The 24,031-nt window shown below is 49.4% G+C and overlaps 9 non-coding genes across 9 annotated transcripts; all 9 read left to right on the top strand.

Moving 5' to 3' along the window:
• Positions 1 to 2,744: 2,744 nt before the first annotated feature.
• On the top strand, positions 2,745 to 2,817 carry trnak-uuu (transfer RNA lysine (anticodon UUU)). The gene has a single exon. It is a non-coding gene; the product is annotated as a tRNA-Lys (tRNA).
• Positions 2,818 to 3,270: 453 nt separating this feature from the next.
• Positions 3,271 to 3,344, top strand: trnat-ugu (transfer RNA threonine (anticodon UGU)). Its single transcript has one exon. It is a non-coding gene; the product is annotated as a tRNA-Thr (tRNA).
• An 870-nt stretch (positions 3,345 to 4,214) lies between these two features.
• On the top strand, positions 4,215 to 4,287 carry trnak-uuu (transfer RNA lysine (anticodon UUU)). The gene has a single exon. It is a non-coding gene; the product is annotated as a tRNA-Lys (tRNA).
• Positions 4,288 to 12,134: 7,847 nt separating this feature from the next.
• Positions 12,135 to 12,208, top strand: trnat-ugu (transfer RNA threonine (anticodon UGU)). Its single transcript has one exon. It is a non-coding gene; the product is annotated as a tRNA-Thr (tRNA).
• A 1,598-nt stretch (positions 12,209 to 13,806) lies between these two features.
• On the top strand, positions 13,807 to 13,880 carry trnat-ugu (transfer RNA threonine (anticodon UGU)). The gene has a single exon. It is a non-coding gene; the product is annotated as a tRNA-Thr (tRNA).
• Positions 13,881 to 14,939: 1,059 nt separating this feature from the next.
• Positions 14,940 to 15,012, top strand: trnak-uuu (transfer RNA lysine (anticodon UUU)). Its single transcript has one exon. It is a non-coding gene; the product is annotated as a tRNA-Lys (tRNA).
• A 443-nt stretch (positions 15,013 to 15,455) lies between these two features.
• trnat-ugu (transfer RNA threonine (anticodon UGU)) lies at positions 15,456 to 15,529 on the top strand. Its single transcript has one exon. It is a non-coding gene; the product is annotated as a tRNA-Thr (tRNA).
• A 1,059-nt stretch (positions 15,530 to 16,588) lies between these two features.
• trnak-uuu (transfer RNA lysine (anticodon UUU)) lies at positions 16,589 to 16,661 on the top strand. Its single transcript has one exon. It is a non-coding gene; the product is annotated as a tRNA-Lys (tRNA).
• Positions 16,662 to 17,114: 453 nt separating this feature from the next.
• On the top strand, positions 17,115 to 17,188 carry trnat-ugu (transfer RNA threonine (anticodon UGU)). Its single transcript has one exon. It is a non-coding gene; the product is annotated as a tRNA-Thr (tRNA).
• Positions 17,189 to 24,031: the final 6,843 nt, after the last annotated feature.

Genomic DNA, 24,031 nt, shown 5'->3' on the forward strand with positions numbered 1-24,031 from the left:
GGTCCACCTACATCACTGTAAATTGAGTCCATCTCCACTACTGTAAAAGGTCGGATACTAACCTGCCTCCCTTCTCCAGTGCTATTTTACAGGTGTGGAGCATGATGGAGTGGCTACGCATCGTCTGTCTGATATTTGGCCTCACTTCGCTTGGCGTGTTATTGGCGATGGACATGGAAAAGGGGAATATTATGTATCTGTGTAGCCCCAACCAATCTACAAGGATACATCACCTATGCAAAGGTGATGTTCTTCACTGCCCCCATATACGAGGACATGGTATCGACTCATGGAAGGTCATCAAAGTTAAGGAGAATGTGGGAGTCATGAAGCAGCTGCACCGGTCCCGGCGATGGGAAGGGAACATTATATGGACATTGCCTTGTTTTTGGAATACATGTAAATTTGATTTTGGATGTGTTAAAAGTGGTACAATAAAGGTAACATCAGGCTGTCAGAAGAGTGTAGGAAGAGACCATGAGAAAGAGAAAGGGACTAGAGAGAGGACGGGGCGTGTGAGAAGGGAAGTACAGCTAGAACGTAGGTTACCGGGAGATGCACTTAAGTTAATTAAAGGCCAAACTGAGGAAAACCCGGGTAGTATGAATCTCTTCTACCAGATTTACCACCGTCTGTATGGCCAGGGACGGGTTGTCTGCTACCCAAACCCCGCAGCCGTGTCTAGGTTATTTTCTGTTTCACCGCTTTGGGGCACTCCCCAAACGGTGGTTCATTGTCAGCATTCCGAACCACTGCCCGAGCAAGTCACTCTTCCTTACGATCCGGATTCAGCACCACCGGCTATTTGCCTTCCCCTCCCTCGGGATAATTCCCATTCACAGTACGATAGGCTGCGACGGTGGAGGGCGTACATACCTAGCCACTTCACTCCCAATAGGGATTCCCGGTCGTACGAGAATTGCTTCAGCAGTGAAGGATATGGCTGTTTGCTGGTAGAGGTGGACACAAATATAACATGTCTGTTTCCCACCTGTACGGACAGGAGGTGCCATATCACCCAGGCGTCTGGCCAATGCGTTTGTTATAACACCACTTGCGTTCCATTGAACGCTGGCCTCCAGCTCCTTTGTGGCTGGGCGAATGTCTCTCATATCACTGTTGGGAATAGGGCTTTCTGCATTGCTGGGCGGCCCGAATGGGCATTTCAAAATTGGATAAACTGGGCTACTGGGAGGTCCTTACGCAACCGATATGCTGATTGTGATGCTAGTCTCCACACGGAACAAGGATAATACTTTTTATTTAATGGTACGGCGACCAACGTTTTGTCACCCCATTTCCCCGCCGAATTGCTATAGGGACTCTAGTCCCTACCACAGTCCCCTGCCCTTCGGCGTGGAACCTGCATAATCAGTTAGCACGCCGGGCAGTCTCTGCTGAATTTTGCGAGAACTGGAAAAAACCTCAGGTTCTCGCACCCAACCGGGGCCACTCAGCCGGGTGGGGCATTCTGAGCGTATTGACACTGGGAGGTGTGGGGGGTTCCTTGGCTGTTAGTGATCGGAATTATTTTATTTGCGGCCTTACCATCTTGGGAAATGAAACCTTGGGAGCCCTCGGGGCAATAACTAAGGAGTTGTCTCAGCTACGGTTGTTTGCAATGCAGAACCGGTATGCTCTTGACTATCTTCTGGCACGTGAGGGTGGGGTTTGCGCCATAGTACAGGGCAAGTGGCTCATGGGTGTTCAGGACTTGACCGCTAACATTACTACATTTATGGATCGCATACGGGATCACTTGGACGGGATGCAGGATCCTGACTCTTGGGGTAACTGGGGATCTGGAGGATGGAAGGACTGGGTGATAAATATGGCCATGTATCTAGTGGTAGCTATCGGCTGCATCTTTGTGGGCCTGGCTATCTTTAAATGTGTGATGGGTAGAATGCGGGTTGCACTAGATCAGATCACCGCCCCAATCACCGAGAAAAAAAATTTAACTGTTAAAATCCATGAGAGATGAAGGGGGGCTAAGGCAGGAATTGGAAATGCAGCGACGGATCTTTTTAGATGAGGAACCGTAGCTATAGATTGGATAGTTCGGTTATCATGGAATGGTAAAAGGAGGGAATGACGAATGTGATATAAAATAGTTACTTTAGAGTTACTAGTTAATGTAATGTAGAAATAAGCCACTTTGATTCTTGCAGTTAGGGACAAAGGAATTTGAGACCGCATGGAAAAAGCAGGAAGAGGTGTGTCTATGAGAGTGATGCTGCATTGATAGGGGCCAGAGAAAGGGATTGGAAGTGAGCCAATCAGAATAGATCGAACAGGTCAGGAGGGACATAGGCTGACCTATGTCCGTCGAGTATGTGAAACTTGATACCATTTGAATTGATTTTGCAGAGATCCCTTTGTCTTTTAGTTCAGTCGTTTTCTGGGATGTAAGAAGCTGGATGTCTCTTACATTTCTGTAAGATGATTCAAGCTTGCAAGCTAAATAAATAACTTCTGTTTACGTGCGAATCCGTCTCAACTTTTATTGAGGCCAGACTGAAGAGGAAGAAATTTGGAGATCTACAGATTGATGCGGGCAGGTTGTTTCCACTGGTCGGGTAAAATGCGAGTGCAATTTGAAGAATTTGAGAAAGGAAACCAAAGGGAGGCTGCCGGTCTGCTTGCGAGGGAAATGAGCTGGAGAGGCTGAATCACCAGTGAAGGAAATTCAAAAGATACAATATGAGACTTTGAAGTGAGCTATGAGAACGTTTTCATAATGGACCCTGATAGCTCAGTCGGTAGGGTGTCAGACTTTTAATCTGAGGGTCCAGGGTTCAAGTCCCTGTCAGCGCTTTGATTTTGGCTCAAGGCGTTTGCTTCCCAATGAACGGTCGGAAATAAAAATAAAGAATGCAGGATGCTTTATGGAAAGTGGAAGAACCGTGACAACGTCGTGTTTGCCAAATTGCAACAGCCGTCCAGAATTTTCAAGAATTTTTGCTAGATTTTCAGTGAATGTATAAACTCTCTCCTGGTCTTGTCCTGCATTATACCACTGGAGTTTTCTGGCCATGTTTAATCACTTCCCAATTCGCAAAATATTTCCTGTTTGTATACTTCTTTCCTGCAGAACTGCTTTTAAATGAATAACTTTCAGAATAACTGCAATTTTTACAGTTTCAAAAGCCCAGTGCCGATGAATATTTTAATTTGCACTCTCAAAGTCAGCAGGAGAAATCAACAATACTGATGTTTAATCAAAACAATTGAAATCTGTTCTACCCTTGCAAAGCTTCTTTGCAGATTGGTGCTGTGGCTTAGATGGTTATAGTGCCTGTCTTGTAAACAGGAGATACTGAGTTCAAATCTCAGCAGTACCTTAATACATTCAGGTCAAAGTATATATTCTGTGAAGCATGCTCCTTCAATGGTGAACACAGAAAATGTTGACATCATTTCTGTGGTACTGACCTTCAAAATTGTTTTCGCTTGTTTTATGTCAAACTTGATTCAAACTTCCATATCTCCCATTTTTCACGCAACTTCCATTTTCCCAGTACCAACATTTTGAATGTTTGTCAGCGATGTCTGTGAGCAAAGATTGAATGATTAAATGATTTACTCTGATGAAGAGTGACCCAACTTCGAAGCGTTAGCTCGGTTCTCTCTTCACAGATGCTGCCAGACCCACTGAGATTTTCCATCATTTCCTGTTTTAATTCAGATTTCACATCCGCAGTAATTTGCCTTTTTATTGGACGATATATGTTGCTGCATGTTAGCAAGAACGATTTGGGCGGGATAAATTGTTGGGCATTTTCCATGAAGATGTGGCGTTGACAGATCTATTTACACCCTGAAACTTTGCGATTTGCATAATTTGCTACTTTACTCGATGAGCTTACTTGCGTTCACACTCTGCCACAACAAACAACAGATGACACGTTTTATTCCCTCTCTCAAAATCCAATCTGTATCTCTGCAGCTTCCCACTGATATCTCAGCGAACTAAACGTAATCTTCAATGTCTTGAAGTCCCAGTGCATGTCCCTGGGTAACAACAGTTGTCACATCACAGGTCATTGGTAAAATGCGAGTACAAGCTGAAGAATTTGAGAAAGAAAGCCGAAGGGAGGCTGCCGGTCTGCTTGCGAGGGAAATGAGCTGGAGAGGCTGAATTACCAGTGAAGGAAATTCAAAAGATACAATATGAGACTTTGAAGTGAGCTATGAAAACATTTGTGCAATGAGCCCTGGTAGCTCAGTCGGTGGAGCATCAGACTTTTAATCTGAGGGTCCAGGGTTCAAGTTCCTGTCAGGGCTTTGATTTTGGCTCAAGGCGTTTGCTTCCCAATGAACGGTAGGAAATAAAAATAAAGAATGCAGGATGCTTTATGGAAAGTGGAAGAACCGTGACAACGTCGTGTTTGCCAAATTGCAAGAGCCGCCCAGAATTTTCAAGAATTTTTGCTAGATTTTCAGTGAATGTATAAACTCTCTCCTGGTCTTGTCCTGCATTATACCACTATAGTTTTCTGGCCATGTTTAATCACTTCCCAATTCGCAAAATATTTCCTGTTTGTATACTCCTTTCCTGCAGAACTGCTTTTAAATTCATAACTTTCAGAAATAACTGCAATTTTTACAGTTTCAAAAGCCCAGTGCCGATGAATATTTTAGTCTGCACTCTGTGGCGCACAAAGACTCCGTGAGACAAATAGAGTGAAGTCGATGAGGCTTTATTAAGCGTGTCTGTTCCCCAGCAGCCCGATAGTAAACTGGCATGCGGGGGAAGGCACCGGCTTCTTATACTTCGCCTTCAGGGCGGAGTATGAGGTCAACGGCCAACCAGGACCCGGGATCTGTCAGCCAATGACATTAGGGCTTCCAGTCCCACATGACCCCCAATACATACTACCACATTCACCCCTTGTCAAAAATGAACCCGGCGGGGTGATGCTTCGTATGGTGGTAAGGGTTTACAGTACTGGTCCTGGGAGGATAGAACAGTTACATGGTAGTACCGTATTGGACAGTATCGTCCTGTTACAACTATTTATAGAGGATATAGGAAAAACAAAATGTTTATTGGATAGTCCATCTTTGTTTTACAGCGACGCCACGAGTCGGTCGGGCGGTCTGGTCGTCCGTGTCGATCGCCTCGGCCCCGGCGGTGGTGGTGGTGCTTGTACCAGCGTTGTCGCCTCCGGGAGCCGCACGGTTTCAGCTGTCGGTGCAAAGGGGAGGGGGACTGATCCTCCTGGGAAGGGGGCGGTCGCGGGGTGCGGCAGTGGCAGGAAGGGGGGCGGTTGGGTTGATGGTGCCGGGGGAGTGTGCGTGGAGCCGGCGGGCGCCAGATCCCGCATGGAGACCGTGTCCTGTCGGCCTTCGGGGTACTCCACGTAGGCGTACTGGGGGTTTGCGTGGAGGAGGTGAACCCTTTCGACCAACGGGTCCGCCTTATGTGCCCGCACGTGCTTTCGGAGCAGGATGGGTCCTGGGGCCGCCAGCCAGGTCGGCAGCGACGTTCCAGAGGAGGACCTCCTAGGGAAGACAAGGAGACGCTCGTGAGGCGTTTGATTAGTGCTCGTACATAATAACGACCGGATGGAATGGAGAGCGTCCGGGAGGACCTCCTGCCACCGTGAAACTGGGAGATCCCTGGACCGTAGGGCCAGTAGGACGGCCTTCCAGACCGTGCCGTTCTCCCTTTCTACTTGCCCGTTCCCCCGGGGGTTGTAGCTGGTCGTACTGCTTGAAGCTATAACCTTGCTGAGCAGGAACTGGCGCAGCTCGTCATTCATGAAAGAGGACCCCCTGTCGCTGTGGACGTATGCGGGGTAACCGAACAGTGTGAATATGCTGTTCAGGGCTTTAATGACTGTGGCCGCGGTCATGTCGGAGCAGGGAATGGCAAAAGGGAAGCGGGAGTATTCGTCCACTACATTAAGGAAATACGCGTTGCGGTCGGTGGAGGGGAGGGGCCCTTTGAAATCGAGACTGAGGCGTTCAAAGGGGCGGGAAGCCTTAATCAGGTGCGCTCCATCTGGCCTGAAAAAATGCGGTTTGCATTCTGCGCAGATGTGGCAGTCTATTGTGACTGTACGGACCTCCTCTAAGGAGTATGGGAGATTGCGGGACTTGATGAAGTGGTAAAACCGAGTGACCCCCGGGTGGCAGAGGTCCTCGTGGAGGGCTTGGAGGCGGTCAATTTGTGCGTTGGCACATGTCCCGCGGGATAGGGCATCAGACGGCTCGTTCAGCTTTCCGGGTACAAGATCTCATAGTTGAAGGTGGAGAGTTCGATCCTCCACCGCAAGATCTTGTCGTTCTTGATCTTGCCCCGCTGTGCATTATCGAACATGAAGGCTACCGACCGTTGGTCAGTGAGGAGAGTGAATCTCCTGCCGGCCAGGTAATGCCTCCAATGTCGCACAGCTTCCACTATGGCTTGGGCTTCCTTTTCCACTGAGGAGTGGCGGATTTCTGAGGCGTGGAGGGTTCGGGAGAAGAAGGCCACGGGTCTGCCCGCTTGGTTAAGGGTAGCCGCTAGAGCTACGTCAGAGGCGTCGCTCTCGACCTGGAAGGGGAGGGACTCGTCAATGGCGCGCATCGTGGCCTTTGCGATGTCCGCTTTGATGCGGCTGAAAGCCTGGCAAGCCTCTGTCGACAGCGGGAAAGTCGTGGTCTGTATTAGGGGGCGGGCCTTGTCTGCGTACTGGGGGACCCACTGGGCGTAGTATGAAAAGAACCACAGGCAGCGTTTCAGGGCTTTTGGGCAGTGCGGGAGGGGAAATTCCATGAGTGCGCGCATACGTTCGGGGTCGGTGCCTAGTATCCCATTGCACACTATGTAGCCCAGAATGGCTAGCCGATCGGTGCTAAAAACGCACTTGTCCTCGTTGTACGTGAGGTTCAAGGCTTTGGCAGTCTGGAGGAATTTTTGGAGGTTGGCGTCGTGGTCCTGCTGATCGTGGCCGCAGATGGTTACATTGTCGAGGTACGGGAACGTGGCCCGTAACCCATGTTGATCAACCATTCGGTCCATTTCCCGTTGGAAGACCGAGACGCCGTTTGTGACGCCAAAAGGGACCCTTAGGAAGTGGTATAATCGCCCGTCTGCCTCGAAGGCTGTGTACCTGCGGTCACTTGGGCGGATGGGGAGCTGATGGTAGGCGGACTTGAGGTCCACGGTGGAGAAGACTTTATACTGGGCAATCCGATTGACCATGTCGGATATGCGGGGGAGAGGGTACGCGTCTAATTGTGTGTACCTGTTGATGGTCTGGCTATAGTCAATGACCATCCTTTGTTTCTCCCCTGTCTTCACTACTACCACCTGCGCTCTCCAGGGACTATTGCTGGCCTGGATTATGCCCTCCTTTAGTAGCCGCTGGACTTCGGAGCGAATGAAGGTCCGGTCCTGGGCGCTGTACCGTCTGCTCCTAGTGGCGACGGGTTTGCAATCCGGGGTGAGGTTCGCAAACAAGGACGGGGGTTGCACCTTGAGGGTGGCGAGGCCGCAGATAGTGAGTGGGGGTATGGGGCCGCCGAATTTAAACGTAAGGCTCTGTAGGTTACATTGGAAATCTAAGCCCAGCAAGGTGGGGACACAGAGTTGGGGAAGGACGTTAAGTTTGTAGTTTTTGAATTCCCTCCCCTGTACCGTTAGGGTAACTATGCAGAATCCCTGGATCTGTACGGAGTGGGATCCTGCAGCTAGGCAAATCTTTTGTGCGCTGGGGAAGGTAGTTAAGGAACAGCGTCTTACCGTGTCGGGATGTATAAAACTTTCCGTGCTCCCGGAGTTGACTAGGCATGGCGTCTCGTGGCCGTTAATTAGGACCGTTGTCGTCGTCGTCTGGAGAGTCCCGGGCCGAGCCTGATCGAGTGTAACCGAAGCGAGCCGTGGTTGTAGTAGTGGGGTGGGGTCCGTTGTTGCCGTCCAAGATGGCGTCGGAGATGGACAAAATGGCCACCCCCATACCTCGCCCGTAGCTGAGGGGTCACAAGATGGCGTCGGGGGTGGACAAAATGGCCGCCCCATGCGTCGTACAGGTCGGGGGCGGTCCAAGATGGCGGGGCCCCTCCTCCCCTCGTGGTGGTCGGGACCCAAAATGGCGGCGTCTGCGGGTCGCACATTGAGTGCTGGGGGGGTCTGGGGGGCGCTAGGACCGCGCGGAGTTCCTGCATTGCGAGCGCCCGGGCTGCGGGCGCTAGGACCGCGCGGAGTTCCTTGGCTGCGAGCGCCAGGGCCGCGGGCGCGAGGACCGCGCGGAGCTCCCTCGACGGGGACAGCGGTGGTCGGGGCCAAGGCCGGCGGGTCAGTACTGCGAGCGCTGGGACCGTGAGGAGGTCCCTCGCCGGGGACGGAGATCGGGGTCCAGGTAAGTTGTATTGCCGGCGGGTCAGGCGTGGGGCGCGGGACGGGGGTGAGGGCCCAGGTCGACGGCGCTGGCGGGTCAGGCGTGGGGCGCGGGACGGGGGTGAGGGCCCAGGTCGGCGGCGCTGGCGGGTCAGGCGTGGGGCGCGGGACGGGGTGAGGGCCCAGGTCGGCGGCGCTGGCGGGTCAGGCGTGGGGCGCGGGACGGGGGTGAGGGCCCAGGTCGGCGGCGCCGGCGGGTCAGTCGTGGGCCGCGAGCGCTGGCACCGCGCGGAGCTCCCTCGCCGGGGACAGCGGTGGTCGGGGCCCAGGCCGGCGGGTCAGGCGTGGGGCGCGGGACGGGGGTGAGGGCCCAGGTCGGCGGCTCCGGCGGGTCAGTCGTGGGGCGCGGGACGGGGGTGAGGGCCCAGGTCGGCGGCGCCGGCGGGTCAGTCGTGGGCCGCGAGCGCTGGCACCGCGCGGAGCTCCCTCGCCGGGGACAGCGGTGGTCGGGGCCCAGGCCGGCGGGTCAGGCGTGGGGCGCGGGACGGGGGTGAGGGCCCAGGTCGGCGGCTCCGGCGGGTCAGTCGTGGGGCGCGGGACGGGCGTGAGGGCCCAGGTCGGCGGCGCCGGCGGGTCAGGCGTGGGGCCGCGAGCGCTGGCACGCGCGGAGCTCCCTCGCCGGGGACAGCGGTGGTCGGGGTCAAGGTAGGTGGCGCCGGCGGGTCAGGCGTGGGGCGCGGGACGGGGGTGAGGGTGGCGTTAGGGATGCGAAAAACCCCCTCCTCTCCGTGGAGAGTGTTGGCCAGCACCCAAATCGGGAGCGCCGGCGGCGGGTCGTACATGGGCTGCGGGGAGGGGGGTTGGGGAGCGTAGGCGGCGTGCAGGGCTCCCAGATCTCCCGGGGCCGCGGTGATCGGGACCCAAAATGGCGGCGCCTGCGGGTCGCACATGGCGTGCTGGGGGGGGTTGGGAGGCATAGACTGCCTGTAGGGCTCCCTGTTCTCCCGGGACGGCGGCGACCACGCGGGATCGGCACACCACCGCATACTGGCCCTTTTTCCCGCAGCTTTTGCAGATGGCTGCGCGGGCCGGACAGCGTTGTCGGGGGTGCTTCGCCTGGCCGCAGTAATAACAGCGGGCGCCCCCGGTGCGACTCGGCGTTTGGACTGCGCAAGCCTGTGGGGTGTCCGGGGGGGGGGGTAGGGGGTTTGCCGCGGCGGGTACGTACGGGGCCCAATGGCCTGCCGCGCGGTCGGGGCCGTAGGCGCGGGTATTACGCGCGGCTACGTCCAGCGAGGCTGCCAGGGCCCGTGCCTCTGAGAGTCCTAGTGACTCTTTTTCTAGAAGTCTTTGGCGGATTTGGGAGGATTGCATACCTGCAACAAAAGCATCGCGCATTAACATGTCCGTGTGTTCGTTTGCGTTCACCGACGGGCAGCTGCAGGCTCGTCCCAAAATCAGCAGCGCGGCGTAGAACTCGTCCATCGATTCTCCGGGAGCTTGCCGTCTTGTCGCGAGCTGGTAGCGAGCGTAGATTTGGTTAACTGGGCGAACATAGAGACTTCTCAGTGCTGTGAAGGCCGTCTGGAAATCGCGGGTGTCTTCAATGAGGGTGAAAATCTCCGTGCTCACCCTCGAGTGCAGGACCTGCAGTTTTTGTTCGTCTGAGACGCGGCCTGTGGTCGATGTGATGTAGGCCTCAAAGCAAGTCTGCCAGTGTTTGAAGGCTGCTGCCGCATTCACTGCGTGGGGGCAGATCCTCAGGCATTCTGGAATGATCCTGAGCTCCATAGTCCTTTTTAGGCACGCTTAATAAATTGTGGCGCACAAAGACTCCGTGAGACAAACAGAGTGAAGTCGATGAGGCTTTATTAAGCGTGTCTGTTCCCCAGCAGCCCGATAGTAAACTGGCCTGCGGGGGAAGGCACCGGCTTCTTATACTTCGCCTTCAGGGCGGAGTATGAGGTCAACGGCCAACCAGGACCCGGGATCTGTCAGCCAATGACATTAGGGCTTCCAGTCCCACATGACCCCCAATACATACTACCACACACTCTCAAAGTCAGCAGGAGAAATCAACAATACTGATGTTTAATCAAAACAATTGAAATCTGTTCTACACATGCAAATGTGTCTTGCAGGTTGGTGCTGTGGCTCAGATGGTTAAAGCGCCTGTCTTATAAACAGGAGATTCTGAGTTCTAATCTCAACTGTACCTTTACCTGTTCAGGTGAAAGCATGTAGCCTGTGAAAAATCCTCCTCATCTAATGGTGATCACAGAAAATGTTGACAACATTTCTGAGGTACTGACCTTCAAGATTGCTTTCCTTTGCTTTATGTCAAACTTCCATATCTCCCATTATTCACGCAACTTCCATTTTCCTCATCTACTCCATTGCATGTAACCTCGCTTCAGCTCTGAATAAGGATCACACGGATTTAAAACATTAACTTTGTGTCTGGCTCCACAGACATCCTCAAATTTTATGAGCTTTAATCCAATCATTTTTAGTTTGTCATGCACATTCACAACATGTGCAGTATTTTCCTTTGAATGCACTACAGGATTGACCTCAGGAAATCCAGTAGGAACATTTTGAATGTCTGTCAGCGATGTCTGTGAGCAAAGATTGAACGATTAAATGATTTACTCTGATGAAGAGTGACCCAGCCTCGAAGTGTTAGCTCGGTTCTCTCTTCACAGATGCTGCCAGACCCACTGAGATTTTCCATCATTTCCTATTTTAATTCAGATTTCACATCCGCAGTAATTTGCTTTTTTATTGGACGATATATGTTGCTGCATGTTAGCAAGAACGATTCGGGCGGGATAAATTATTGGGCGTTTTCCATGAAGATGAGGCGTTGACAGATCTATTTACACCCTGAAACTTTGCGATTTGCATAATTTGCTACTTTACTCGATGAGCTTACTTGCGTTCACACTCTGCCACAACAAACAACAGATGACACCCTTTATTCCCTCTCTCAAAATACAATCTGTATCTCTGCAGCTTCCCACTGATATCTCAGCGAACTAAACGTAATCTTCAATGTCTTGAAGTCCCAGTGCATGTCCCTGGGTAACAACAGTTGTCACATCACAGGTCATTGGTAAAATGCGAGTCCAAGTTGAAGAATTTGAGAAAGAAAGCCGAAGGGAGGCTGCCGGTCTGCTTGCGAGGGAAATGAGCTGGAGAGGCTGAATGACCAGTGAAGGAAATTCAAAAGATACAATATGAGACTTTGAAGTGAACTATGAGAACATTTTAATATTGGGCCCTGGTACCTCAGTCGGAAGAGTGTCAGACTTTTAATCTGAGGGTCCAGGGTTCAAGTCCCTCTCAGGGTTTTGATTTTGGCTCAAGGCGTTTGCTTCCCAATGAACGGTAGGAATTAAAAATAAAGAATGCAGGATGCTTTATGGAAAGTGGAAGAACCGTGACAACGTCGTGTTTGCCAAATTGCAACAGCCGTCCAGAATTTTCAAGAATTCTTGCTAGATTTTCAGTGAATGTATAAACTCTCTCCTGGTCTTGTCCTGCATTATACCACTGTAGTTTTCTGGCCATGTTTAATCACTTCCCAATTCGCAAAATATTTCCTGTTTGTATCCTCCTTTCCTGCAGAACTTCTTTTAAATTAATAACTTTCAGAAATAACTGCAATTTTTCAGTTTCAAAAGCCCAGTGCCGATGAATATTTTAGTTTGCACTCTCAAAGTCAGCAGGAGAAATCAACAATACAAAATTTAATCAAAACAATTGAAATCTGTTCTACACTTGCAAAGTTGTCTTGCAGGTTGGTGCTGTGGCTTAGATGGTTAAAGCGCCCGTCTTGTAAACAGGAGATCCTGAGTTCAAATCTCAGCAGTACCTTTATACATTCAGGTCAAAGCATGTATCCTGTGAAGAATGCTCCTTGTTTAATGGTGAACACAGATAATGTTGACAACATTTCTATGGTACTGACCTTCAAGATTGTTTTCGCTTGTTTTATGTCAAACTTGATTCAAATTTCCATAATCTCCCGTTTTTCATGCAACTTCCATTTTCCTCATCTACTCCATTGCATGTAACCTCGCTTCAGCTCTGAATAAGGATCACACGGATTTGAAACATTAACTTTGTGTCTGGCTCCACAGACATCCTCAAATTTTATGAGCTTTAATCCAATCATTTTTAGTTTCTCATGCAGATTCACAACATGTGCAGTATTTTCCTTTGAATGCACGACAGGATTGACCTCAGGAAATTCAGTCGGAACATTTTGAATGTCTGTCAGCGATGTCTGTGAGCAAAGATTGAATGATTGAATGATTTACTCTGATGAAGAGTGACCCAGCCTCGAAACGTGAGCTCGGTTCTCTCTTCACAGATGCTGCCAGACCCACTGAGATTTTCCATCATTTCCTGTTTTTTTTCAGATTTCACATCCGCAGTAATTTGCCTTTTTATTGGACGATATATGTTGCTGCATGTCAGCAAGAACGATTTGGGCGGGATAAAGGATATGGCGTTTTCCATGAAGATGTGGCGTTGACAGATCTATTTACACCCTGAAACTTAGCGATTTGCATAATTTGTTACTTTTCTAGATGAGCTTACTTGCGTTCACTCGCTGCCACAACAAACAACAGATGACACGCTTTATTCCCTCTCTGAAAATACAATCTGTATCTCTGTAGCTTCCCACTGATATCTCAGCGAACTAAACGTAATCTTCAATGTCTTGAAGTCCCAGTGCATGTCCCTGGGTAACAACAGTTGTCACATCACAGGTCACTGGTAAAATGCAAGTCCAAGTTGAAGAATTTGAGAAAGAAAGGCGAAGGGAGGCTGCCGGTCTGCTTGCGAGGGAAATGAGCTGGAGAGGCTGAATTACCAGTGAAGGAAATTCAAAAGATACAATATGAGACTTTGAAGTGAACTATGAGAACATTTTTATATTGGGCCCTGGTACCTCAGTCGGAAGAGCGTCAGACTTTTAATCTGAGGGTCCAGGGTTCAAGTCCCTGCCAACGTTTGATTTTACTCAAGGCGTTTGCTTCCCAATGAACGGTAGGAATTAAAAATAAAGAATGCAGGATGCTTTATGGAAAGTGGAAGAACCATGACAACGTCGTGTTTGCCAAATTGCAGCAGCCGTCCAGAATTTTCAAGAATTTTTGCTAGATTTTCAGTGAATGTATAAACTCTCTCCTGGTCTTGTCCCGCATTATACCACTGTAGTTTTCTGGTCATGTTTAATCACTTCCCAATTCGCAAAATATTTCCTGTTTGTATACTTCTTTCCTGCAGAACTGCTTTTAAATTAACAACTTTCAGAATCACTGCAATTTTTACAGTTTCAAAAGCCCAGTGCCGATGAATATTTTAATTTGCACTCTCAAAGTCAGCAGGAGAAATCAACAATACTGATGTTTAATCAAAAGAATTGAAATCTGTTCTACACTTGCAAAGCTGTCTTGCAGATTGGTGCTGTGGCTTAGATGGTTAAAGCGCCTGTCTTGTAAACAGGAGATCCTGAGTTCAAATCTCAGCAGTACCTTTATAAATTCAGGTCAAAGCATGTAGTCTGTGAAGCATGTTTAATGGTGAACACAGATGATGTTGACAACATTTCTGTGGTACTGACCTTCAAGATTGTTTTCGCTAGTTTTATGTCAAACTTGATTCAAATTTCCATAATCTTCCGTTTTTCATGCAACTTCCATTTTCCTCATCTACTCCATTGCATGTAACCTCGCTTCAGCTCTGAATAAGGATCACACGGATTTGAAACATTAACTTTGTGTCTGGCTCCACAGACATCCTCAAATTTTATGAGCTTTAATCCAATCATTTTTAGTTTCTCATGCAGATTCACAACATGTGCAGATTTTCCTTTGAATGCACGACAGGATTGACCTCAGGAAATTCAGTAGGAACATTTTGAATGTCTGTCAGCGATGTGTGTGAGCAAAGATTGAATGATTTACTCTGATGAAGAGTGACCCAGCCTCGAAACGTGAGCTCGGTTCTCTCTTCACAGATGCTGCCAGACCCACTGAGATTTTTCATCATTTCCTGTTTTTTTTCAGATTTCACATCCGCAGTAATTTGTCTTTTTATTGGACGATATATGTTGCTGCATGTCAGCAAGAACGATTTGGGCAGGATAAAGGATGGGGCGTTTTCCATGAAGATGTGGCATTTGCAGATCTATTTACACCCTGAAAATTTGCGATTTGCATAATTTGTTACTTTACTAGATGAGCTTACTTGCGTTCACTCTCTGCCATAACAAACAACAGATGACACCCTTTATTCCCTCTCTCAAAATACAATCTGTATCTCTGCAGCTTCCCACTGATATCTCAGCGAACTAAACGTAATCTTCAATGTCTTGAAGTCCCAGTGCATGGCCCTGGGTAACAACAGTTGTCACATCACAGGTCATTGGTTAAAATGCGAGTCCAAGTTGAAGAATTTGAGAAAGAAAGCCGAAGGGAGGCTGCCGGTCTGCTTGCGAGGGAAATGAGCTGGAGAGGCCGAATGACCAGTGAAGGAAATTCAAATGATACAATATGAGACTTTGAAGTGAGCTATGAGCACATATTTACAATGGGCCCTGGTAGCTCAGTCGGTCGAGCGTCAGACTTTTAATCTGAGGGTCCAGGGTTCAAGTCCCTGTCAGGGTTTTGATTTTGGCTCAAGGCGTTTGCTTCCCAATGAACGGTAGGAAATAAAAATAAAGAATTTAATGGAAAGTGGAAGAACCGTGACAACGTCGTGTTTGCCAAATTGCAACAGCCGTCCAGAATTTTCAAGAATTTTTGCTAGATTTTCAGTGAATGTATAAACCCTCTCCTGATCTTGTCCTGCATTATACCACTGTAGTTTTCTGGTCATGTTTAATCACTTCCCAATTCTCAAAATAATTCCTGTTTGTATACTTCTTTCCTGCAGAACTGCTTTTAAATTAATAATTTTCAGAATAACTGCAATTTTTCAGTTTCAAAAGCCCAGTGCTGATGAATATTTTAATTTGCACTCTCAAAGTCAGCAGGAGAAATCAACAATACTGATGTTTAATCAAAACAATTGAAATCTGTTCTACACTTGCAAAGCTGTCGTGCAGATTGGTGCTGTGGCTTAGATGGTTAAAGTGCCTGTCTTGTAAACAGGAGATCCTGAGTTCAAATCTCAGCAGTACCTATATACATTCAGGTCAAAGCATGTAGCCTGTGAAGCATGTTTAATGGTGAACAGAGATAATGTTGACAACATTTCTATGGTACTGACCTTCAAGATTGTTTTCGCTTGTTTTATGTCAAACTTGATTCAAATTTCCATAATCTTCCGTTTTTCATGCAACTTCCATTTTCCTCATCTACTCCATTGCATGTAACCTCGCTTCAGCTCTGAATAAGGATCACACGGATTTGAAACATTAACTTTGTGTCTGGCTCCACAGACATCCTCAAATTTTATGAGCTTTTATCCAATCATTTTTAGTTTCTCATGCAGATTCACAACATGTGCAGATTTTCCTTTGAATGCACGACAGGATTGACCTCAGGAAATTCAGTAGGAACATTTTGAATGTCTGTCAGCGATGTGTGTGAGCAAAGATTGAATGATTTACTCTGATGAAGAGTGACCCAGCCTCGAAACGTGAGCTCGGTTCTCTCTTCACAGATGCTGCCAGACCCACTGAGATTTTTCATCATTTCCTGTTTTTTTTCAGATTTCACATCCGCAGTAATTTGTCTTTTTATTGGACGATATATGTTGCTGCATGTCAGCAAGAACGATTTGGGCAGGATAAAGGATGGGGCGTTTTCCATGAAGATGTGGCATTTGCAGATCTATTTACACCCTGAAAATTTGCGATTTGCATAATTTGTTACTTTACTAGATGAGCTTACTTGCGTTCACTCTCTGCCATAACAAACAACAGATGACACCCTTTATTCCCTCTCTCAAAATACAATCTGTATCTCTGCAGCTTCCCACTGATATCTCAGCGAACTAAACGTAATCTTCAATGTCTTGAAGTCCCAGTGCATGGCCCTGGGTAACAACAGTTGTCACATCACAGGTCATTGGTTAAAATGCGAGTCCAAGTTGAAGAATTTGAGAAAGAAAGCCGAAGGGAGGCTGCCGGTCTGCTTGCGAGGGAAATGAGCTGGAGAGGCCGAATGACCAGTGAAGGAAATTCAAATGATACAATATGAGACTTTGAAGTGAGCTATGAGCACATATTTGTAATGGGCCCTGGTAGCTCAGTCGGTCGAGCATCAGACTTTTAATCTGAGGGTCCAGGGTTCAAGTCCCTGTCAGGGTTTTGATTTTGGCTCAAGGCGTTTGCTTCCCAATGAACGGTAGGAAATAAAAATAAAGAATGCAGGATGCTTTATGGAAAGTGGAAGAACCGTGACAACGTCGTGTTTGCCAAATTGCAACAGCCGTCCAGAATTTTCAAGAATTTTTGCTAGATTTTCAGTGAATGTATAAACTCTCTCCTGGTCTTGTCCCGCATTATACCACTGTAGTTTTCTGGTCATGTTTAATCACTTCCCAATTCGCAAAATATTTCCTGGTTGTATACTTCTTTCCTGCAGAACTGCTTTTAAATTAACAACTTTCAAAATCACTGCAATTTTTACAGTTTCAAAATCCCAGTGCCGATGAATATTTTAATTTGCACTCTCAAAGTCAGCAGGAGAAATCAACAATACTGATGTTTAATCAAAAGAATTGAAATCTGTTCTACACTTGCAAAGCTGTCTTGCAGATTGGTGCTGTGGCTTAGATGGTTAAAGCGCCTGTCTTGTAAACAGGAGATCCTGAGTTCAAATCTCAGCGGTACCTTTATAAATTCAGGTCAAAGCATGTAGTCTGTGAAGCATGTTTAATGGTGAACACAGATAATGTTGACAACATTTCTGTGGTACTGACCTTCAAGATTGTTTTCGCTTGTTTTATGTCAAACTTGATTCAAATTTCCATAATCTTCCGTTTTTCATGCAACTTCCATTTTCCTCATCTACTCCATTGCATCTAACCTCGCTTCAGCTCTGAATAAGGATCACACGGATTTGAAACATTAACTTTGTGTCTGGCTCCACAGACATCCTCAAATTTTATGAGCTTTAATCCAATCATTTTTAGTTTCTCATGCAGATTCACAACATGTGCAGTATTTTCCTTTGAATGCACGACAGGATTGACCTCAGGAAATTCAGTAGGAACATTTTGAATGTCTGTCAGCGATGTCTGTGAGCAAAGATTGAATGATTTACTCTGATGAAGAGTGACCCAGCCTCTAAACGTGAGCTCGGTTCTCTCTTCACAGATGCTGCCAGACCCACTGAGATTTTCCATCATTTCCTGTTTTTTTTCAGATTTCACATCCGCAGCAATTTGTCTTTTTATTGGACGATATATGTTGCTGCATGTCAGCAAGAACGATTTGGGCGGTATAAAGGATGGGGCGTTTTCCATGAAGATGTGGCGTTGACAGATCTATTTACACCCTGAAACTTTGCGATTTGCATAATTTGTTACTTTTCTAGATGAGCTTACTTGCGTTCACTCGCTGCCACAACAAACAACAGATGACACGCTTTATTCCCTCTCTGAAAATACAATCTGTATCTCTGTAGCTTCTGTAGAGGGTGCCATCTCTGCTACTCCACTACTGGGCCGATATCTGGGGTTTGAGTATCTGTGTGTGTCTCTCTCCAGCTGGCACTGAAACTTCAGAGGCCAGGGGACGCCGCACTGGGACACTTCCACTGAAGAGAGCTCTGAATCAAGCCTGCCGTTTATCCCTAACCGACAGCCTGAGGCTTATATCACACAGATCTCCAGACCCCTACCAATACCCAGGTGATTCTCTCTCTTGCCGGTGGTGCAACACCCACCCGGTTCCTACTTCGCTAGAGTAGCTTTCCCAAGAGAGAGAATAGGACACTGCTGTTTATTACCTAACCAGCAGCCTGTCCTGAGTGAATCGCTCAAGATGACCCTTGATTCTTGAACCCGGAATTAAGGTAAGGAATATTTAACAATGACTTGGTCAGAGATCGCTGGTGAAAGATTGAAGAATTTAAACGACTCCAATTATCAGCAAATCAAGGTTTATTGCAAAACCCAGGTCAAAATCATCAACAGAAGAAAATATAATAAAATCTTAAACTCTAACACAAACTAAGTCTATTCAAAAGTACTATAACGGACACAACGAAAAATCTTATGGTTACACAGTTTTAGCAATAGCACAAAACACAAATCAAGCCCCCTTCCCCAAAGCCTCAACCACTATTAAAGTCAAGGGAGTTTCGCAGGCTGCTGCAGGGTACTTACAGTCACAGGCTGCAGAGGTCAAGTGGAGAGGTCGAGCCAAGAGCCAAGAGACCCTCAATCGAAACACAGCCCCTTTTATATTGTTTTACCTGGCTTTTTCCTGTGTTCGGCCAGCCCCTTTTGCATTGAATCCATAAGGTTTAAAGTTCCCGCTGGTCCTGCCCCCTTTGAGCCGGTCAGACCTGTCGAGATGGGAGTACCTCCCCTAGGTCCGCCTCCAGTCTGTTTTTTGAGATAACGAGGTTGAGCTCCCTTGAAGATTTTCAAAGACTTCCATCTGCTCCGGAGATAGCTGCTATGTTGATGGGGTGTTGATTGGATTCTGCTCTGGTGGAGGCAAAGTCATTTATCTGCATGGGGCTATGACCATCCCATTGTCCTGCTTGCAGGCAGGCCCCCTGTGTATTCCCGTGCCCCTTTGTCTGTGTTTTGATCTTATCTCGTTGTCTGGCTCCTTCTTCCTTGTAGCTCCTAGGGGGGGGTTTGTAAATACTTATGTCCCTACTCAGCTCAGCGGACCAAGCCTGCTGGGAAAACTGGTTACGTTCTCTTGGCTGAAAAGTCAGTTTACAGTCTCTGAGTTTTATTCTTGGGCAGTCCAAAAAGGGCCGAATTGCCCGAAAACCTTACAGTTGCCCCTTCGATACGTCCCTACCTGCTTGGACCGTATCGACACAGGTGAAGGGCAATCATTTCCTTTTGTGTGGACCGTAGGCCCCCCCCCCAACAACATGCGAAACTACAAGTCCCAAGACAGTTCCCTTAATCTAGGCTGCCCCTGATTTCAATGAAAGGGAAAGACAAGACCATACTTAATTCAAACACACAGTAACATATACACATTTCACCGGAACCCCAAACGTAAGGGTCCCTGTACATATATCACAATCAAGTAACTGAAACCCGCGAATCCATACAACTATTTACAATTGCATCTCTTTATTTCACCAAGGATCCTCCTTTCTTGGCTGCACTTCGCTTCTTCCCGTTGAAGGCTCTTCATTTTTCCTCCGTCGTCGATACCTGCAGCTGAGAGGTTTAGTCCAACTGAGGCGACAGCATAATGTACCCCCTGTACAACATTTTCTTTGTGGGGGCAAACACTAAACCATTCTCAGGCCCCCCCCTGGTGGTGATCGGACAGTTGTGAGGGTCGATCGGTTGGGCTGTGGGCAGGGGTCGCTTTACCTGAACCAGCAGTTCGGTAGCTTTTACAGTCATCCCTTCCCTGGGCGTTACACATCCCTCCCCACTGCGGTCAATTTATCCCGTTCCCTGGGTTCTGCCACCACCTTACAAAAGTGATTAATGCCCCTTGTGGACATGCCTTGGTAGATCCCCATAAACAGAAATAAATGCCCTGGTCAGAAGCCCACCACTTATCCCAGCAAACGGTGATCCTACCCGGTGACCCCGTGATGGTCCGGTAGGTGTTGTCCAGGCGTTCCCAGTCCGAGGACCGATCCCTCATGTCCAGCCTCAGCTTCCTGGGCCACCACCATCTCCCCAAAGGAACGTCCCCCTCACAGGTTAAACACACCCGCCTGCCCTCAGTCACCCTAACCCGGTCAGTCGAAGGACTCTTCTGTCTCGCCTCTGCGGAGTTCTCCCGGTCCCACCATCGCCAAGATCAGCAAACTCCACATCGTCGGGTGCCCCATCTGTAAAAAAAACAAAACACATCCTTGCCTCTACAGAACTACCTACCTTAAAGTGCATGGGTTCTATCCAGCGGCAGCAGCAGCTCCCGCTTTGAAGTTGTGAAATCAACATGAAATTGCCGCAGCCTGTCTGTGATTCTGTGTCCACAGCCCGGCTCCCCAGGGTCCTAGTGCCTGCTGCTATCCGGCGGCAGCAGCAGCTCCCGCTTTGAAGTTGCCGCAGCCTGTCTGTGATTCTGTGTCTACAGCCCGGCTGCACCAGGGTCCTAGTGCCTGCTGCTTCATCATTTTACCATTGCACTAGGCGCTTCTGTGATCCCACGATCCTAAATAATTCACACACCACTACACACTAATTAGAACTAACAGGGGGGGGAATGCTATATACAATGCCACCCGTCTCCGGGTGGCCAAATTAAAACTGTGCCCCGCTAAACTGGGGCAGTTCACCTGTTTGGTCCAACGGCTCGGGCCAGACCGTCCCCTCCCGGGGGTTCGGGCTGCCCCTTGCCTCTCCTTCCCCAACAGGGTTCGGGGATCCCTCAGCGTTCCCTTCTACTCGGGCCCCCTTACTGCGGGACCGGGTTCTAGGGAGGTGTGATGGGGACCATCTTAGAGGGGGCTTGGAGACCCGATTGCTCCTTCGTCCCCTGACTGGTTCCCAAACCCAAGGTGATACCTCCACTTCCTCCGCCTCCTTAGCCTCTATACTAAGGCAGGCCACCTGACCCACAGGTAAGGGCTTGGGAATCGTTACTGTCCCTGGGCTGGGTGCTTGCAGCACTGTCGGTCTCTTTGGGACTGCCCCTTCGGGACAGCACCTTGTCACCGGTTGTGTGACCGTGGAGTCAGGGACCTCCCCCACCGTCGTTAATTCTACGGGGGGTTTCTCCACTACCACCCCCAGTCTTCCCCCCACCTTGCTCTTTCTTGTCCTTATGGGGTGGAACAATTTAAATTGACTGATGTGGCGTTCGCATGGGTCCCACCTTAAGGGATTTAAACTGCAAATAGCCCCTGAGGCAGCCTCCAGAATGGGACCCTGCACCTGGACCGGACCAGGGTCTGGGGCTAGAACTACCCCTGCGCTCCCTTTTTCCTGAGGCTGCTCCCTGGGTAGTCATACGGGTTCTTGTGGTGTGGGTGCGGGCAGGCCCTGGCCCGTTGCCATTGCCACCTGTCCTGAGCCTTGCAAAAGGGCTAAAATTTTACTTATCTCGATGGTTCCCGGGGCAGCTGCTCCTACCGCCGGGGTCTGACTCTCTACTGCGGGAGCCCTCTCCTGCTTGCTAGGATTTTTACATTCCCTCTTGAAATGCCCGGCCTTCCCACACCCGTAGCATACCGGTTTCTCGTCGGAGGTCCGGGTGCCCTCATGCTTCCACTCTCTCTTAGGGGCTGCTGGCGCGATTCCATGCACCCTACCCTTAAGGGGCTTGTCCTCACCCCTCTCCCCATTACGATATGCGAGGGTAAGTTTCCTAAGGACCTCTTCCTCATTAAGGTCCGGACTCTGCGGGTCGAACCAGTGTTCGGCTTTTGCCCTAACGTTCGGGAGACAGTTGGCAACTAGGGTCTTCAGCCAGTGGGCGGTTCTTTCCCCTAAATTCCGTCTATCCGCTTGAACCCCGCATGCCTCCATATAGACAATCCACAGCCTGTCTGCGAACATGGTGGGAGATTCCCCTGGTTGCTGCTTGGTTTCCCCCACTCTCATGAAAGGGCTCCCCAGATTCAAGCCCATCGCCTCCAGAACAGCAGTCTGTGCGGCCGCCCATGTGTCAGGTCTTCCCCCATTCCCAGAGGTCACTGTCCTGCATAGCTGTGCATCTAGGGTCATCAGGAGCATCCTTATCTGCTCCCCCTCGTCGCAGTCATTAATGCTGGCTGCCTGCTCCACCTCCATAAAATGAAGCGACGGATCCCCCTTTGGAGTTAGCCTGGGAACGTGGGCCACCATCCCCCTGAGCGCGGATGCCTCATGAGGAATGATAATGTCGCCCTCAACCGGTCCCCTATTCGCCAGCCCCGCCGGGGGACCATACCTTCTTTGTCTAACAGGGCACATCTGCCCTACCTGGGGTCCCTGCTCCTCCTCCCCACTGTCCAGCTCTCCTGCCCCGTTGGGTAGCCCCCCTGTCCCTGGGCTAACTACCCATATAGGAGACGCCGCTATCTGGGGATACACCACTGACCCCTCTTGGACCTGCCCCTGACCGGGCGGTCCAAACCCTACCTGCTGACCCGGCCCCATCACCGGCCTCCCAGGCAGCGGTCTGTCCCCATCCCATGGGGACCCACATACGAAACCAGGCGGACACGCCGCCAGCTGGGGGTACCCTGCCGACCCCCCTTGGACTTGCCCCTGAACGTGCAGTCCGATCCCCCCCTGCCGACCCGGACACAATCCCGGTGCCTCAGGAGGCGGTCTATTCCCCTTGGCCTTTGGGGAATCATCCGCTGCGAGGAGCACCTTGCCCCTAGGGAACCCCCCTGGACCTACCAGGTGTATCTGTCCCCTGAAATTGGACAAGGTCTCCTCCAACTCCGTTATTCGTGCCTGGCACGGCCCATGGGCCCAGTCCCCTACTTCCTCGCGAGCCACTCGGTACGCTGCCTGGATGTCCCGGAACTTCCCCTCCAGCTTCCTACACTGCTCTGTACTCCGAGCATAGAGTTCCTGGAGCCTCCGTTCCTTTTCTTTACCCTCCACTATCTGGCAGTGGAGATAGTCCTTCTCACACCGGTTAGACTCGCTTTCCTGTTTCATTTCTGCCAATTCCTCCCGCAGTCGTTCCGCTGCGCTCGCCTCCTGCTCTAACTCTTCGATCCTTTGCTCTGTGTTGATTACCTGCTGAGACAGGCAAACCAGCCAAACTGCCTTCTCCAAGTGCTTTTTGTGCGCCTTACTTTCTGTCCATGCAGCCGCTGCCATTACCGGTTGCTCCGCATTGATTAGTTCTGAGACCCAAGGTTTGGTGAGGTTGACCTTTTGCCACAAATACGAGGAGATTCTCTCCTCCATTTTACTTCGTTCCCTCACCCCCTCTGCCAAGTCACATACTCCAAACCACCGGGCTCCTGCCTGACTCGCCATTGTAGAGGGTGCCATCTCTGCTACTCCACTACTGGGCCGATATCTGGGGTTTGAGTATCTGTGTGTGTCTCTCTCCAGCTGGCACTGAAACTTCAGAGGCCAGGGGACGCCGCACTGGGACACTTCCACTGAAGAGAGCACTGAATCAAGCCTGCTGTTTATCCCTAACCGACAGCCTGAGGCTTATATCACACAGATCTCCAGACCCCTACCAATACCCAGGTGATTCTCTCTCTTGCCGGTGGTGCAACACCCACCCGGTTCCTACTTCGCTAGAGTAGCTTTCCCAAGAGAGAGAATAGGACACTGCTGTTTATTACCTAACCAGCAGCCTGTCCTGAGTGAATCGCTCAAGATGACCCTTGATTCTTGAACCCGGAATTAAGGTAAGGAATATTTAACAATGACTTGGTCAGAGATCGCTGGTGAAAGATTGAAGAATTTAAACGACTCCAATTATCAGCAAATCAAGGTTTATTGCAAAACCCAGGTCAAAATCATCAACAGAAGAAAATATAATAAAATCTTAAACTCTAACACAAACTAAGTCTATTCAAAAGTACTATAACGGACACAACGAAAAATCTT

This window comes from Scyliorhinus torazame, chromosome 4 (assembly GCF_047496885.1).
Source record: "Scyliorhinus torazame isolate Kashiwa2021f chromosome 4, sScyTor2.1, whole genome shotgun sequence".
NCBI classification, from domain to species: Eukaryota; Metazoa; Chordata; class Chondrichthyes; order Carcharhiniformes; family Scyliorhinidae; genus Scyliorhinus; species Scyliorhinus torazame.